The sequence below is a fragment of the Triturus cristatus genome, chromosome 2_1, assembly GCF_964204655.1.
Source record: "Triturus cristatus chromosome 2_1, aTriCri1.1, whole genome shotgun sequence".
NCBI classification, from domain to species: Eukaryota; Metazoa; Chordata; class Amphibia; order Caudata; family Salamandridae; genus Triturus; species Triturus cristatus.
In genome coordinates, this window is record NC_140581.1 from 459,254,730 (window position 1) to 459,267,347 (window position 12,618).

Sequence of the window (12,618 nt, forward strand, 5' to 3'; positions counted from 1 at the left end):
ATTACTTCATGAAGCTTATGTTCTATGTGTGATAATAGTGCACTTCTAAACACTTCCAGTAGGGAATATGCTACTTACCAGTATGCATCTGTTCTTGGCATGTAGAGCTGCAGAGTCACACACTGAGGATAAGATCGCCATCTGGTGTTGGGCTCGGATGATTGCAGGTTGTTGTTGTCTTCGGAAGAAGCCTTTGGTCACGAGGTTGGTGACTCCTCCCCTGGACAACAGTGCGCATGGGCATCCACTCCATCGGCAGATTGTTTTTCGCCATGATGGGAAAAGATGGAGTATATAGAAAGAAAGAAAGGATGTCCATGTGTAATGTCTAAGTAAGACGGATGCTGGAACAGATACAGGTCCCGGGGAGGCGGGCGGGCGTGTGTGACTCTGCAGCTCTACATGCCAAGAACAGATGCATACTGGTAAGTAGCATATTCCGTTCGAGGCATATGAGCTGCAGATCACACACTGAGGATAGATTATACAGCAGTGCTCCCCTTAGCGGTGGTCGCCTGTATCCGTTGCAGCAGCTTGAAATAAAGTTTTTAGGACAGCCTGGCCCACGGAGGCCTGTTGTTTGGCCTGCACGTCAACACAATAGTGTTTAGTGAAGGTATGCGTGGTAGACCATGTGGCTGCCTTGCAAATGTCTTCTAAGGGAATATTGCCTAAGAAGGCCATAGAAGCCCCTATTTTACGCGTGGAGTGCGCCCTAGGGGGAACTGTAAGTGTACGTTTAGCCTTGAGGTAGCATATTTGGATGCATTTAACTATCCACCGGGCTATTCCTGATTTGGAGATCGGGTTGCCTTTGTGTGGTGGCGCGAAAGCAACAAAGAGTTGTTTTGTCTTTCGAAAAGGTTTTGTCCTGTCGATGTAATAAAGCAAGGCTCTTTTAACGTCTAAGGTATGTAGGGCCCTTTCAGCTACCGAGTCTGGATTTGGGAAGAAGACCGGTAGTTCTATTGATTGGTTAAGGTGGAAAGGGGAAATCACTTTTGGAAGAAATTTAGGGTTTGTCCTAAGAACCACTTTGTTACGGTGTAGTTGTAAGAAAGGTTCCTCAAGTGTAAGGGCTTGTATTTCACTTACTCTGCGCAGGGAAGTGATTGCGATAAGGAAGGCTACCTTCCATGTTAGGAATTGCAATTCACATTTGTGCATAGGTTCAAATGGGGGACCCATGAGTCTTGTTAGAACCACATTGAGATTCCACACTGGTGCAGGTGGCAATCTTGGGGGAAGAATTCTTTTGAGGCCTTCCATAAACGCTTTGATGGCTGGTACCTTAAAAAGGGACAGGTGTTGCCTATTTTGTAAGTAGGCTGCCAAGGCTGCTAGGTGTAAACGTATAGAGGAATACGCTAGATTGCATCTTTGCAAGTGTAGTAGATAGCAAATGATGTTTTGGATGGAAGCATTCAATGGATGTATGTCATTATTAGCGCAGTAGATGGCAAATCGTTTCCATTTAGCGGCATAACACGCTCTAGTAGTAGGTCGTCTGGCTTCCTTTATGATATTCATACAGTCTGGAGGGAGATTGAGGTAACCGAACTCTAAGACCTCAGGAGCCAGATCGCTAGGTTCAGTGTTTGAGGATCTGGGTGTCTGATTTCTCCATGGTTCTGGGTTAATAGATCCGGGGAGAGGCGTAGCCTTTGATGTGGAACTAAGGATAGTTCTAGAAGCGTGGTGAACCACGGTTGACGTGCCCAAGTGGGAGCCACTAGTATTAGTGTTAGTGACTGTTGTTTCAGTTTGCGTACCACAAATGGAACTAGTGGGAGAGGCGGAAAGGCGTACGCAAATCTGCCTGACCAGTTCATCCATAGGGCATTGCCCTTCGACTGTGGGTGTGGAAACCTGGCGGCGAAGGTTGGGCATTTTGTGTTTTCGGGAGTGGCGAACAGGTCTATGTCTGGTTGTCCCCACTTTTGGAAGAAGGGGAGTAGAACCTTGGGGTGTAGTTCCCATTCGTGGATCTGTTGTGTGTGGCGACTTAGGAGGTCGGCCACTTGATTGTGGATCCCTGGGAGATGTTCTGCTAACAGGTAGATGTTTTGGGGAATTGCCCATCTCCAGATTTGCTGTGCCAGTTGGGACAGTTGGAGAGAGTGTGTCCCTCCCTGTTTCTGTATATAATACATTGTCGTCATGTTGTCTGTGCGTATGAGGACAGTTTTGTTCTTTAGGTGAATTTGAAAGGATTTTAGTGCTAGGAACACTGCTAAGAGTTCCAGGTGGTTGATGTGGAGCAGTTTTTGTTGGCTGGTCCATCTGCCCTGAGTGGTATGGTGAAGGAGGTGGGCTCCCCACCCCGTGAGAGATGCGTCTGTAGTTAGCACAACTTGTGGAAGAGGCTCTAAGAACGGTCTCCCTTTGGACAGGTTGATGGTGTTCCACCATTTCAGTGATCGAAGTGAGCGACTGTCCACCAACACCAGATCGGTAAGTTGTCCGTGAGCTTGGTTCCACTGTTGTGCTAAGCATTCCTGTAAGGGACGCATTTGAAGTCGTGCGTGTGGGACTATGGAGATGCATGACGCCATCATGCCTAGGAGCTGCATGAACACTCTTGCTGGAAGAGATGGATGAGTTTGAAATTGAGAGATGAGATTTTGTATACTGGCTATCCTGGCTGTGCTGGGATAGGCAATGGCTTTGGATGTATCTATGGTTGCTCCTAGATACTGATGTAAGTGGGAAGGTTGTAGGTGGGATTTGGGGTAGTTGATAGTGAATCCCAAATCGTGGAGAGTTTGAATCGTGCGATGAGTGTGGAGAACGCATTTTTGGTATGTATTGGCTTTTATGAGCCAATCGTCCAGATAGGGGAAGACATGGATCTGTTGTCTTCTGAGATGCGCTGCCACGACTGCTAGGCACTTGGTGAACACTCTGGGTGCTGTTGTTACTCCGAATGGGAGAACTGTAAATTGATAGTGTTGCCCATCTACCACAAATCGTAGATATTTTCTGTGAGCGGGATGCATAGGGATGTGAAAGTATGCGTCCTTGAGGTCCAATGTGGCGAGGAAGTCTCCCTGTTGTAAAAGTGGGAGGACTTGTTGGAGAGTGGTCATGTGAAAATGATCCGAATGTATATACTGGTTTAGTAGTCTGAGATCCAGTATGGGCCTTAGTGTTTTGTCCTTTTTGGGAATGAGGAAGTATAGAGAATATACCCCTTTTCCCTGATGTTGAAGGGGGGCTGGTTCTATCGCATGTTTTTGTAACAGGGATTGAACTTCTTGTTTGAGGAGAGAGAGATGATGCGAGGACATTGGACGTTGTTTGGGCGGTATGTTTGGGGGGGATTGTATGAGTTCGAGGCAGTAGCCAGACTGGATAATTTGTCTTACCCACCTGTCTGTGGTGATGGAAGTCCAGACAGGCAGGAATTGTTGGAGTCGCCCCCCGACCGGAGTGGAATGGTCTGGGGGGAGTGGTGGCAAGTCACTGTTTGGTGGCTGGTGAGGTGCGGGTGTTGTTGTTGTTGCCCCGCCCTCGACCTTTGTTATTGTTTCCCCTATAACCTCCCCGGAAATAACCTCTGTTAGGGGATGTTTGTCCAGAATTTTTAAAGGTGGACGTGGTCTCAGTTGAAGTGTTTTTGGAGCCTCCTCTATAAAAGGAGCGACGAAAGGAACCCCGGTTTTGATGAGACTGCAGTGCTCCCATAGACTTGGCAGTTTCATTATCCTTTTTCATTTTTTCCAATGCAGTATCTACTGCAGGGCCAAATAGCTGCTCTTGGTTGAAAGGTTGAGCTAGAATTGCGGTTTGAACCTCCGGTTTAAAACCGGAAATACGGAGCCAGGCATGTCGTCTGAGTAAGACGCTAGTATTGACCGCTCTAGAAGCAGTGTCCGCTGCATCTAAGGCGCATTTAATGGAGGCATTAGATATTAATTTGCCTTCTTGGATGAGGTCAGAGGCCTGGGACTTAAAAGGTTCAGGCAGATGTTGCATAAGGTCCTCAAGTTGGTCATAATGCGCTCTATCATACCTGGCTAACAGGGCCTGGGTATTCGCAATACGCCAATGGTTAGCCGCCTGCGCGGCGACCCGTTTGCCCGATGCTTCTAAAAGCTTAGACTCTTTGTCTGGGGGAGGCGTTTCTCCAGTTGTCTGTGAGTTAGCGCGCTTCCTGGCATTTGATACGACTAGGGAGTCTAAAGGGAGCTGGGCCTTAATGTATGCAGGGTCTTGCGGGGCTGGTCGGTACTTTTTTTCGATGCGTGGGTTGAGAACCCTAGCTCGAACAGGGTCCTTAAAGACTTCAGTAGCATGCTTTATAACCCCTTTGATCATGGGCAGTATGTGAACAGTCTTTTGTGACTGCTCAAAGGTATCAAGGAGAAAGTCCTCTTCAAGGGCGTCTGTGTGCATTGTAACGCCGTGGAATGATGCTGCCCTATTTATAAGTTGGCCGAACCCTAGGTGGTCATCAGGAGGGGAGGGCTTGGAGGGGTAGGTAGTGGGGTCAGGCATGTCAGGTATAGGATAAGACCAGTCATCCATGGGTGCTGGGTCTGGGAACGTAAAAGGGTCGTTTGGATCAACAGGATCATTAAATAAATCAGGGTCCGCCCCTCCCCCTAAGTCATCATTATCATCCTGTGGAGGAGGTGAATGATAGGGAGATGGTAAAGGTAAAGGTAAAGGAGAATCAGGAGGAGGAGGGGGGGACGGGTTAGGAGGTAAAACAGGAGAGGAAGGACGAAGTGGTGAAGTAGCACAGTCCTTTTTCCGTATGGGAGCTGGGGGAGGTGTAGTGTCCAGCTTCCGCTTTTTATATGGGATGGCAGTCACATGTCCCGTGTTAGGATTAATGTAGATCCGCTTCTGAGTAGGATCTGGTCGAAAAAGTTCATCTGGCTCCGAAGGTGGTGTCTGTGATGTCCGCTTCGGGTCTTTATGAGCTTTTTTCGGCGGGGACGCAGTTTTCGGCGCCGATGATTTTTTCGGGTCCGATGGATTTTTCGGAGCCGACTGAGTTTTCGGTGCCGACTGAGTTTTCGGTGCCGACTGAGTTTTCGGTGCCGACTGAGTTTTCGGTGCCGATGGACTTTCAGGCATCGATGTTGAAGAACGTCTCGGTGCCGGTGGAGACTTCGGTGCCGAGGAACGTTTCTGTGCCGAAGGGGATTTCGGTCTTGGAGCCTGTTTCGGTGCCGACAGTGGGTGTTTGGGTGCCGAGGGTGTTAAAGGCACAATCAGGTGAGGTTTGCTCGAGCCCGAGCCACCCACAGGCTTAGATGTCTTCGGAGCCGGGCCCGAGGGCGGGGCTTCTGAAGAGGATTTCCGGTCGCGACTGGGCCCAGCTGGCGGAGTCTTGACCAATGCTTTTTTGGATGGGGCAGGGGCAGGGGGGGTGGTACTCACACGCTGCCCTGGAGTGATGAGGTCATCGGAATCGTCGGCCTCGGACACGATCTCGAGATCTTCGGTGTCGTCTTCGGGAACATCTTGAGCAAAGATGTCCTCCGGTTCTGGAGCTGGTTTGGCCATAATATGGCGTCGAGCTCTTCGGTCCCGGAGGGTCTTCTTCGAACGGAAAGCGGAACAAGCTGGACAGGTGGACTCGTTGTGTTCCGGCGACAGGCAGAGGTTGCAAACCTCGTGGTGGTCACTGTGGGGGAACTTCGCTCCACACTGGGGGCATTTTTTGAAGGGTGTCCTGTCCATCAGCCGCTTCCGGAACCGGTCCGAGTTGATGTCGACGTCGATGAAATGAAGATTAAAGAGTTAAATCGATTGCTGGAAGTTTTCTGCTGGAGCGGAAAAAAGTTCATCCGAACCCAATGGCGGAAAAAAACAATCTGCCGATGGAGTGGATGCCCATGCGCACTGTTGTCCAGGGGAGGAGTCACCAACCTCGTGACCAAAGGCTTCTTCCGAAGACAACAACCTGCAATCATCCGAGCCCAACACCAGATGGCGATCTTATCCTCAGTGTGTGACTCTGCAGCTCATATGCCTCGAACACACATTTTCTGATGGAAAATTCATCTCTGTATCTGTTACAGATGATATTTTTAAATGAATCCAGGTAGCTGGGTTCAACAATATCAGTTACTTTCAATAAACTAATTCATATGGGTGTGAAAAAGAACAGAACTCATCATTGCTAATAAATTCTTCAAATAAAGGTGTTAAGGTTGTAAAGGGTAGAAGGCATGGATGCTGTTGTTACTGCTAATGCAAATCAGGGGTAGCCACACAGTAAAAAAAAAAACATTATCCCAGGAGTTTGACATTTCTGTCGCTTTTTATCGTTGCTTTGTTGTGTGTTCATGCATGGCTCAAGAGCTCCCCCTTCCCCCCCGCCCAAAAAAACCCACAATTCTGTAATGGATGAAAATGAAGTATTGCAGTATACTGTACTCTCCGTTGCTCAGATTGTCAACGTGTGAGTGCTTTTTGTAACTGAGAATATGTTTAATAAAAAATAAAATACATTCAATATGCCATAGCCAACTGCAGACTTGCAAGCAAAGCACCACCTTCTCTATCTCAAGTTCACTTACTTGTACTCACTCATTCTCACTCAAAAACATCATTCTCTCTCACTGGCACTCACTCATCTTTACTCACTTAACTTTCACTCACTTATTTGCACTCAATCTCATTCAGACTCACTCAAATTCTCACTCACACTCATTCTTACTCTCACTCACACATTCTTTCTCACTCACTCTCACTGATCCTCATTCACTCAGACACTTACTCATGTGCACTCACTACCTTACATTCTCTTTTACTCTCAACTCAGTGCTACATTCTTGCACACATTAATTTCTACTTATTCTTACTCGCCTTTACTTATTTTCACTTATTCTTACTCACGTCAACACATTCATTCTCACTCAGTTACGTTCACTTCCTGCCACTCAATCTCACATTCATTCTCAGTCACACTCCATTCTCTCGAACATGCTTCACACTCATTCTCATTCATTCTCACTCACAGTCACTTTCACTGCCACACACACAGACATGGTCACACATAAAAACAGACCCACTTGCATACTTACACAGGCTCTCACTCACATACAAATGCACTTGCACTGGCACGCACAGACACAACATACATTCAAAAGCACTTCATTTAACTTACCTCAGCAATCAGCGCACCTCACATTACAGCTCCTGGGGCTCCATTCTATTATACTAATAGTGAGTAACAGACTATTATTCATTATTGGTATAATAAACAAACATTTGCAATGCAATAGGTCTCGCGTTTGCGTGAGTTTGAGCTATTGGCATTGTAAATGAAAACGCCTTTTATTTATGTGTTGTCATTTACAATGCCAATAGCTTAAACTCTCGCAAATGCGAGACCTACTGCATTGCAAATGCTTGTTAAAAAGTATCTCTTGAGTAAAGCCACAATGCAACAAGAAAAATAGAATTACCCTTGAATGTTTTTCACATTATCGTGTAAAGGTCTACACTGAAACGGATTAAAACCCTTAAAACGTATTACCTGCAGAAGAACAGCATTCAGAACAAAATGATTACAAAAAACTGAGTAACAACAAAAATAGAGCTTGTTCCACATTTTAGGTCAACATATGATGTTACCGGCCAGCACATTATCAGAACACCAAATATGAGGTTAGTATTATTTCCACCAATAACCTGGCTGCAAATTCAACATACTTTCCTCTGAACCTTTAGCTAAAATGTCCCTCAAAAGACTGGGCACTTTATTGATGGTACGTAGTAAAAATATGTACTCCTTTAAAAATTGCAATCAATTGACCTAGTTAACAAACCAAATTATTGCTTCATATTACAGTCTGTACCAGAGTGTTAATAAGATTTAAAGATTTCCATACACAGCGTGTGGCGGTGGCCAAAGGGGGGTTTAAGTCTTGCAATGGAGAGCTGGAGACTAAACGAAATTTGCACTTCTGTATTACGACATACATACAAATAGATTTTTTATGGCTTTTAACTGCCAACCGCATCTAGAGACATCTTGCAGACACAAAGTAGCCAACTGATGGCTAAAAAATGCAATGACAGCTCAGTCAACGGGTTTACTACGAGCAGATTTTAATTTACTATTATAAAAATAATTAATTCCTATTGAGTAATGGCAACGAACAGCAACATATTATTGGAAGACTACAGTACCTAACACTGGCTGTATACCCAAACCAATCTTTAGGACTTCAAGCAATTTCATAAGTGAGAAAATAAGTGAAAAAAATATGCACGTTATATCCAAGAGGCAAGTTATTTTACAGTATGCAAATTTTAAACGTTTAGATTTAAATCCTATCGAGTACTGATGTCACTTTTAAATGTTGAGGACTTAATATTCCTGTGGTTATTTTTTTCTTTTAAAGCGCCTGTACTAGTCAACAAGACACTCTTAAGATCAGTCCTGATCCCCATGCCAATAACAGTTATTAGTGTTGAAAATATCGATTCCTGACTTGGAGCAGTTACAACATACTTTTAACACTTACATCATGTATAAGCCGCCGTTTTGTTTCTGTATTTATGTCTGATGGAAGTCATAGCGTCTTTCAAAGCTATATCGTAGCCCAAAGTATTCCACAAAATCATTTTCGAAATACACCACAGAAATGAAATACTGAGAGAAAAATAAAGGTGATAGTTGTATGTTTTATACATTGTACCTCGGAAACTTCTCATGTGCATTCTGTCACTTACCAGGAAGAGTGCCTGCCACCTCGGACTGGTTTGTACCTGCTGTTGATGACAAGAAAGAGCGCTCGCCTGTGACTGGAGCCAGGCATAAGCATCAGGTGGCAGGGAGTTAAGAGGGCACCCATGGTAGGAGTAAAGGGCGGTGGTAACCCAGTCCTAAAACCAAAGGAAACAAATACTGGAGCAGCGTAGTTGTACCATTGCATCATACAACTGGTACAAGTGCCCCTGATGAGGGAGTTGGGTGAAGATTGGTGAAGGGCAGGTTCATAACCTGTGAAGGACAGTATACCCAACCTTGAAAAACAACCACGAATTAAAATAATTATAACGAACAGGGCCAAAAAAGCCCCAAAAATATGCACCGCAAAGCACCCCCCCCCCCAAAAAAAATAGGTGTCACAATTGCGAGTTTGTAACCTATGGAATTGTAAACAGAAGTTAGCAAATAGAAAATATGGCAGGCCACTCTTTTTTTCTATTTGTTTACTTCTGCTACAATCGCGGCACCCGCCCTTTACCTTTAACCATGTTAAAATAAAGCGTGGGTTCCGCGATTGCTAAAAAAGTAAAGAAATAGAAAAAAAAATCTATTTCTTTACTTTTTCAACAATTGCGGCACCCGCGCTTTAGCTTAACCTGGCTAAAGGTAAAGCGCGTGTGCCGCCAACGTGAAAACAAAGTAAATAAATAGAAAAGAAGCAGTAGACAATAAAAAATAAAGTGGGGGCTGTGCTTTAGCGTGGCGCCCGTGCATACTTAAGTTATCTATATGGCGGCCCATGAAGCGCGGGCGCCCTTGCCAAAGCCGAATGAACAAAAAAAGAGTGCTTACCGACTAATGAAGGAGACAGTGTAACGCCGCAAGTAAAAGATCCAGTCCTGATGGGCGGTCACAAAAGGAGACAGGGTGGTAACAAGGAGGGACTAAGAAACCTCATTATCAATCGGAAGCCAGCGTTTACCAAAGACAATGCCACCAGCCAATGAAAAATATGAGCGGGGCTTCCACTACACTTCTAAAACATACCGTACTACAGCATGCCTCGCAGAGCGAGCAGCGCATGCGCTGCAGCGCTAGGCTCGACCTAAAAATGGGCACAAAACAGGAAGGCAGGAGACCTGATGTCTAAAAGTGTGATTGCCCCAGTGTTCTTGCCATGGGACAGCAAAAGAATTACGATGAGTTCCAAAGGACAATCCAGGAGTCACAACTGTGGCCCATTGCAACCCCTAAGAGATGTCTATGTGTACATTTCCTCAACTCTCAGCATTTCTTTCTATTGTGTTTGTCACATCAGTCCATTTTCTCCTTCACTTGTATCCCTATTTCTCTCGGTCTCTCTGTGAGTTCTCTCGTGCCACTGCTTCTTGTAATCCTGTCTCCTACTTTTCCGCTTTGTACCTTTAAACCGTCTTTCTCACCTATCTCTTGCCTTTCTCTCAGATGTCTCTATTTTACACTATCGACTGTCTATTTCTCACTATTGACTGTCTATTTCTAGACTGTCTCTTAATCACATTTGTCAGACCTGTCTCACCCTCTATTTCTGTCTCTCAAAGCAGTCTTTTCTGTGTCTACCAGACACACCTATCATCTCTTCTCTACAGTCTATTATTCACCTGTATCTTTCACCACTTCTCATCTGTCTCTCCCTCTCCCAGACTAGTTTATATTTATTCCTCCATCATCTCCCCACACACGCACAGATGTCTTTTTCTCTCTATGTCTCACCCGTCTGTCTGGTCTGTCTTCTTCCTCCTCTTTTCTAGACTCTCTGTTGCCCCCCGTAAACACTTTCTTTCCTATCTCGTCTGCTGGGCTCTTGTTCAATCGTTACTTTGGGTTTGAGCATACCACCTTCCCTACACACAACAAAGGCAGCTAAGGCCAGAGCCCCCAGTTCAGGACGGATGCCGACATTTTGATTAATTGCAGTGCTCAGAGTTTCACTGCTGACTTTATTTATTTATTTATTTTTTTTTTTTTTTTTGAAACCGTTTATTGCAGTTCGTAAAAGTTACAGGTATGGGCCTACAACCATCCGGCCGGCCGCTAGAATGACAAAAACATATTGCACACTTACAGTAAAAGTCTCTAGGCAGTGCAGAGCAGTGAAACAGGAGTAATCAATGGCGCAGGCCACACAGCTCCAAGCCCACAGTACGGTTCCCTTTTCTTGAAACAAAACAACACCAAAAAACCACACCCGCAAGGCAACCCGCGATCCAAAATAACAGCACGTGCTCCATAAGTGGGGGATCCAAACCAGCAGCAGAACTCTGGAGAGGGGAATGGGAATAGATCAGGGACTGGGGGACCGCGCGCCCGCGGCTGAGGGAGGGGGGCCGTCTAGGGAGACGGAGCAGGCGAGGCAGCCGGTAGCAGTGGTGGCTCACAAATACCCCCGCGGTAGGCGTTCCAGGGGCCCCAGAGTTTCACCCACGCCCCAGGCTTACCTCTCGCCACATACACCACCTTTTCACGAAACATACACCAATCCATATGCTCTTTCCAGGCCGACACCGCAGGGGGCCTCTGGGATCCCCACAATTGAGCAATGTCGCGCTTGGCTATCATGTATCCCAGAGTCACCCACCGCGTCTGCGGGACCGAATAGTCATTCGGTTCCCATACATTCAGCAAGCATCTCCTCGCTTCAGGCAGCAGCGCAACACGCGTCACCACACGCAGGACCTCAAGCACACCACGCCAGAATCGCTCCACCTTCGGGCACTCCCACAGTATATGCATGAAAGTCGCCAACGCACCACAGCCACGCTTACACATTCCGTCACCAGCAAAACCCATACGCAGAAGCCTTGGCCCCGTCACGTAAACCCGGTGAAGGATCTTGAGCTGGACGAAACGAAGGCGAGCCGGGATGGCCACCTCTTTCGGAGAGGCCACCGCGGAAATCCAATCCTCATCGTCCAGCTCCAGCCCGTCGGCAACCCAAGCCTCGCGGAGATTAGTCAGCAGGCACGATCTATCGTTGATCAGTTTTTTGTATATGAGGGAGATCGTACTGTCCGGGACATGGCCATCTAGGACTCTGTCCTCCAGGGGGGAAGACTCCGGAATGGATGCGACATCCGGGAAGACGGAGCCCAGCGCATGCCGGACCTGTAGGTACCGAAAGTACTCACTGCCCTGCAGCTGGAACTCCGCCTGCAGCGTCTCAAAAGTTTTGAATCCCCCCCTCGTCCAGAGATCTCCCACTGTGCTGATTCCGATCGTGTCCCACTTCTCGAAGCCCTTCGATGTCCACAGGGAGCCCAACCTCTCAGACGCATATAGCGGTGACGCCCGGGTCAAACGGTCCTTCCACCCCATAGCTGCATTAGCCGCGTGCCAGACACGCACCATGACACGCGTCGGCCCCGTCAGACGGGAGTCGGGCGCGCCAGAGTAGAGCGCTCGATTATAATCGCCACCGGGCAGGAGCATCTTATCCATCTCAAATGCCGGGTTCAAGGCGGGCCCGTAAAGGCCATGATTAATTGCAGCTAGTTGGGAGGCCCAGTAATACCGTTTAATGTCAGGGAGGGCGACCCCCCCATCGTACCACGGGAGCGTCAATTTAGCCAGAGCAATGCGCGGCCTCCCGTCCCAGAACAGGCGCCGCTGGAGGCCCTCCACCTCACGGAAATAGCGTGCCGGGACCAAGTCCATAGTATTCTGGAGGGCGTAGAGGAAGCGTGGCAGGGACATCATTTTAAACAAGGCCGCTCGGCCGAGCGGCGAGAGCGGCAGACGCCGCCAGCGCACCACGTCCTCCCTCAAACGCCGGAGGGGGGGTAACAAATTCCGCTCATAGCGGGCCTCCGGGTCAAGAGTGATATAGATACCCAGGTACCGAAAACCTTGGGAGGCAATCTGGATCGGACAGTCCCGTGGTAAGGCCGGAGCCTCCC

The 12,618-nt window shown here is 47.3% G+C and overlaps 1 protein-coding gene across 4 annotated transcripts in view; it reads right to left on the minus strand.

Annotated features, from left to right (window-relative positions):
* Positions 1-12,618, minus strand: part of AGGF1 (angiogenic factor with G-patch and FHA domains 1) — a 499,672-nt gene that overhangs the window by 34,415 nt on the left and 452,639 nt on the right. The window lies entirely within an intron of this gene.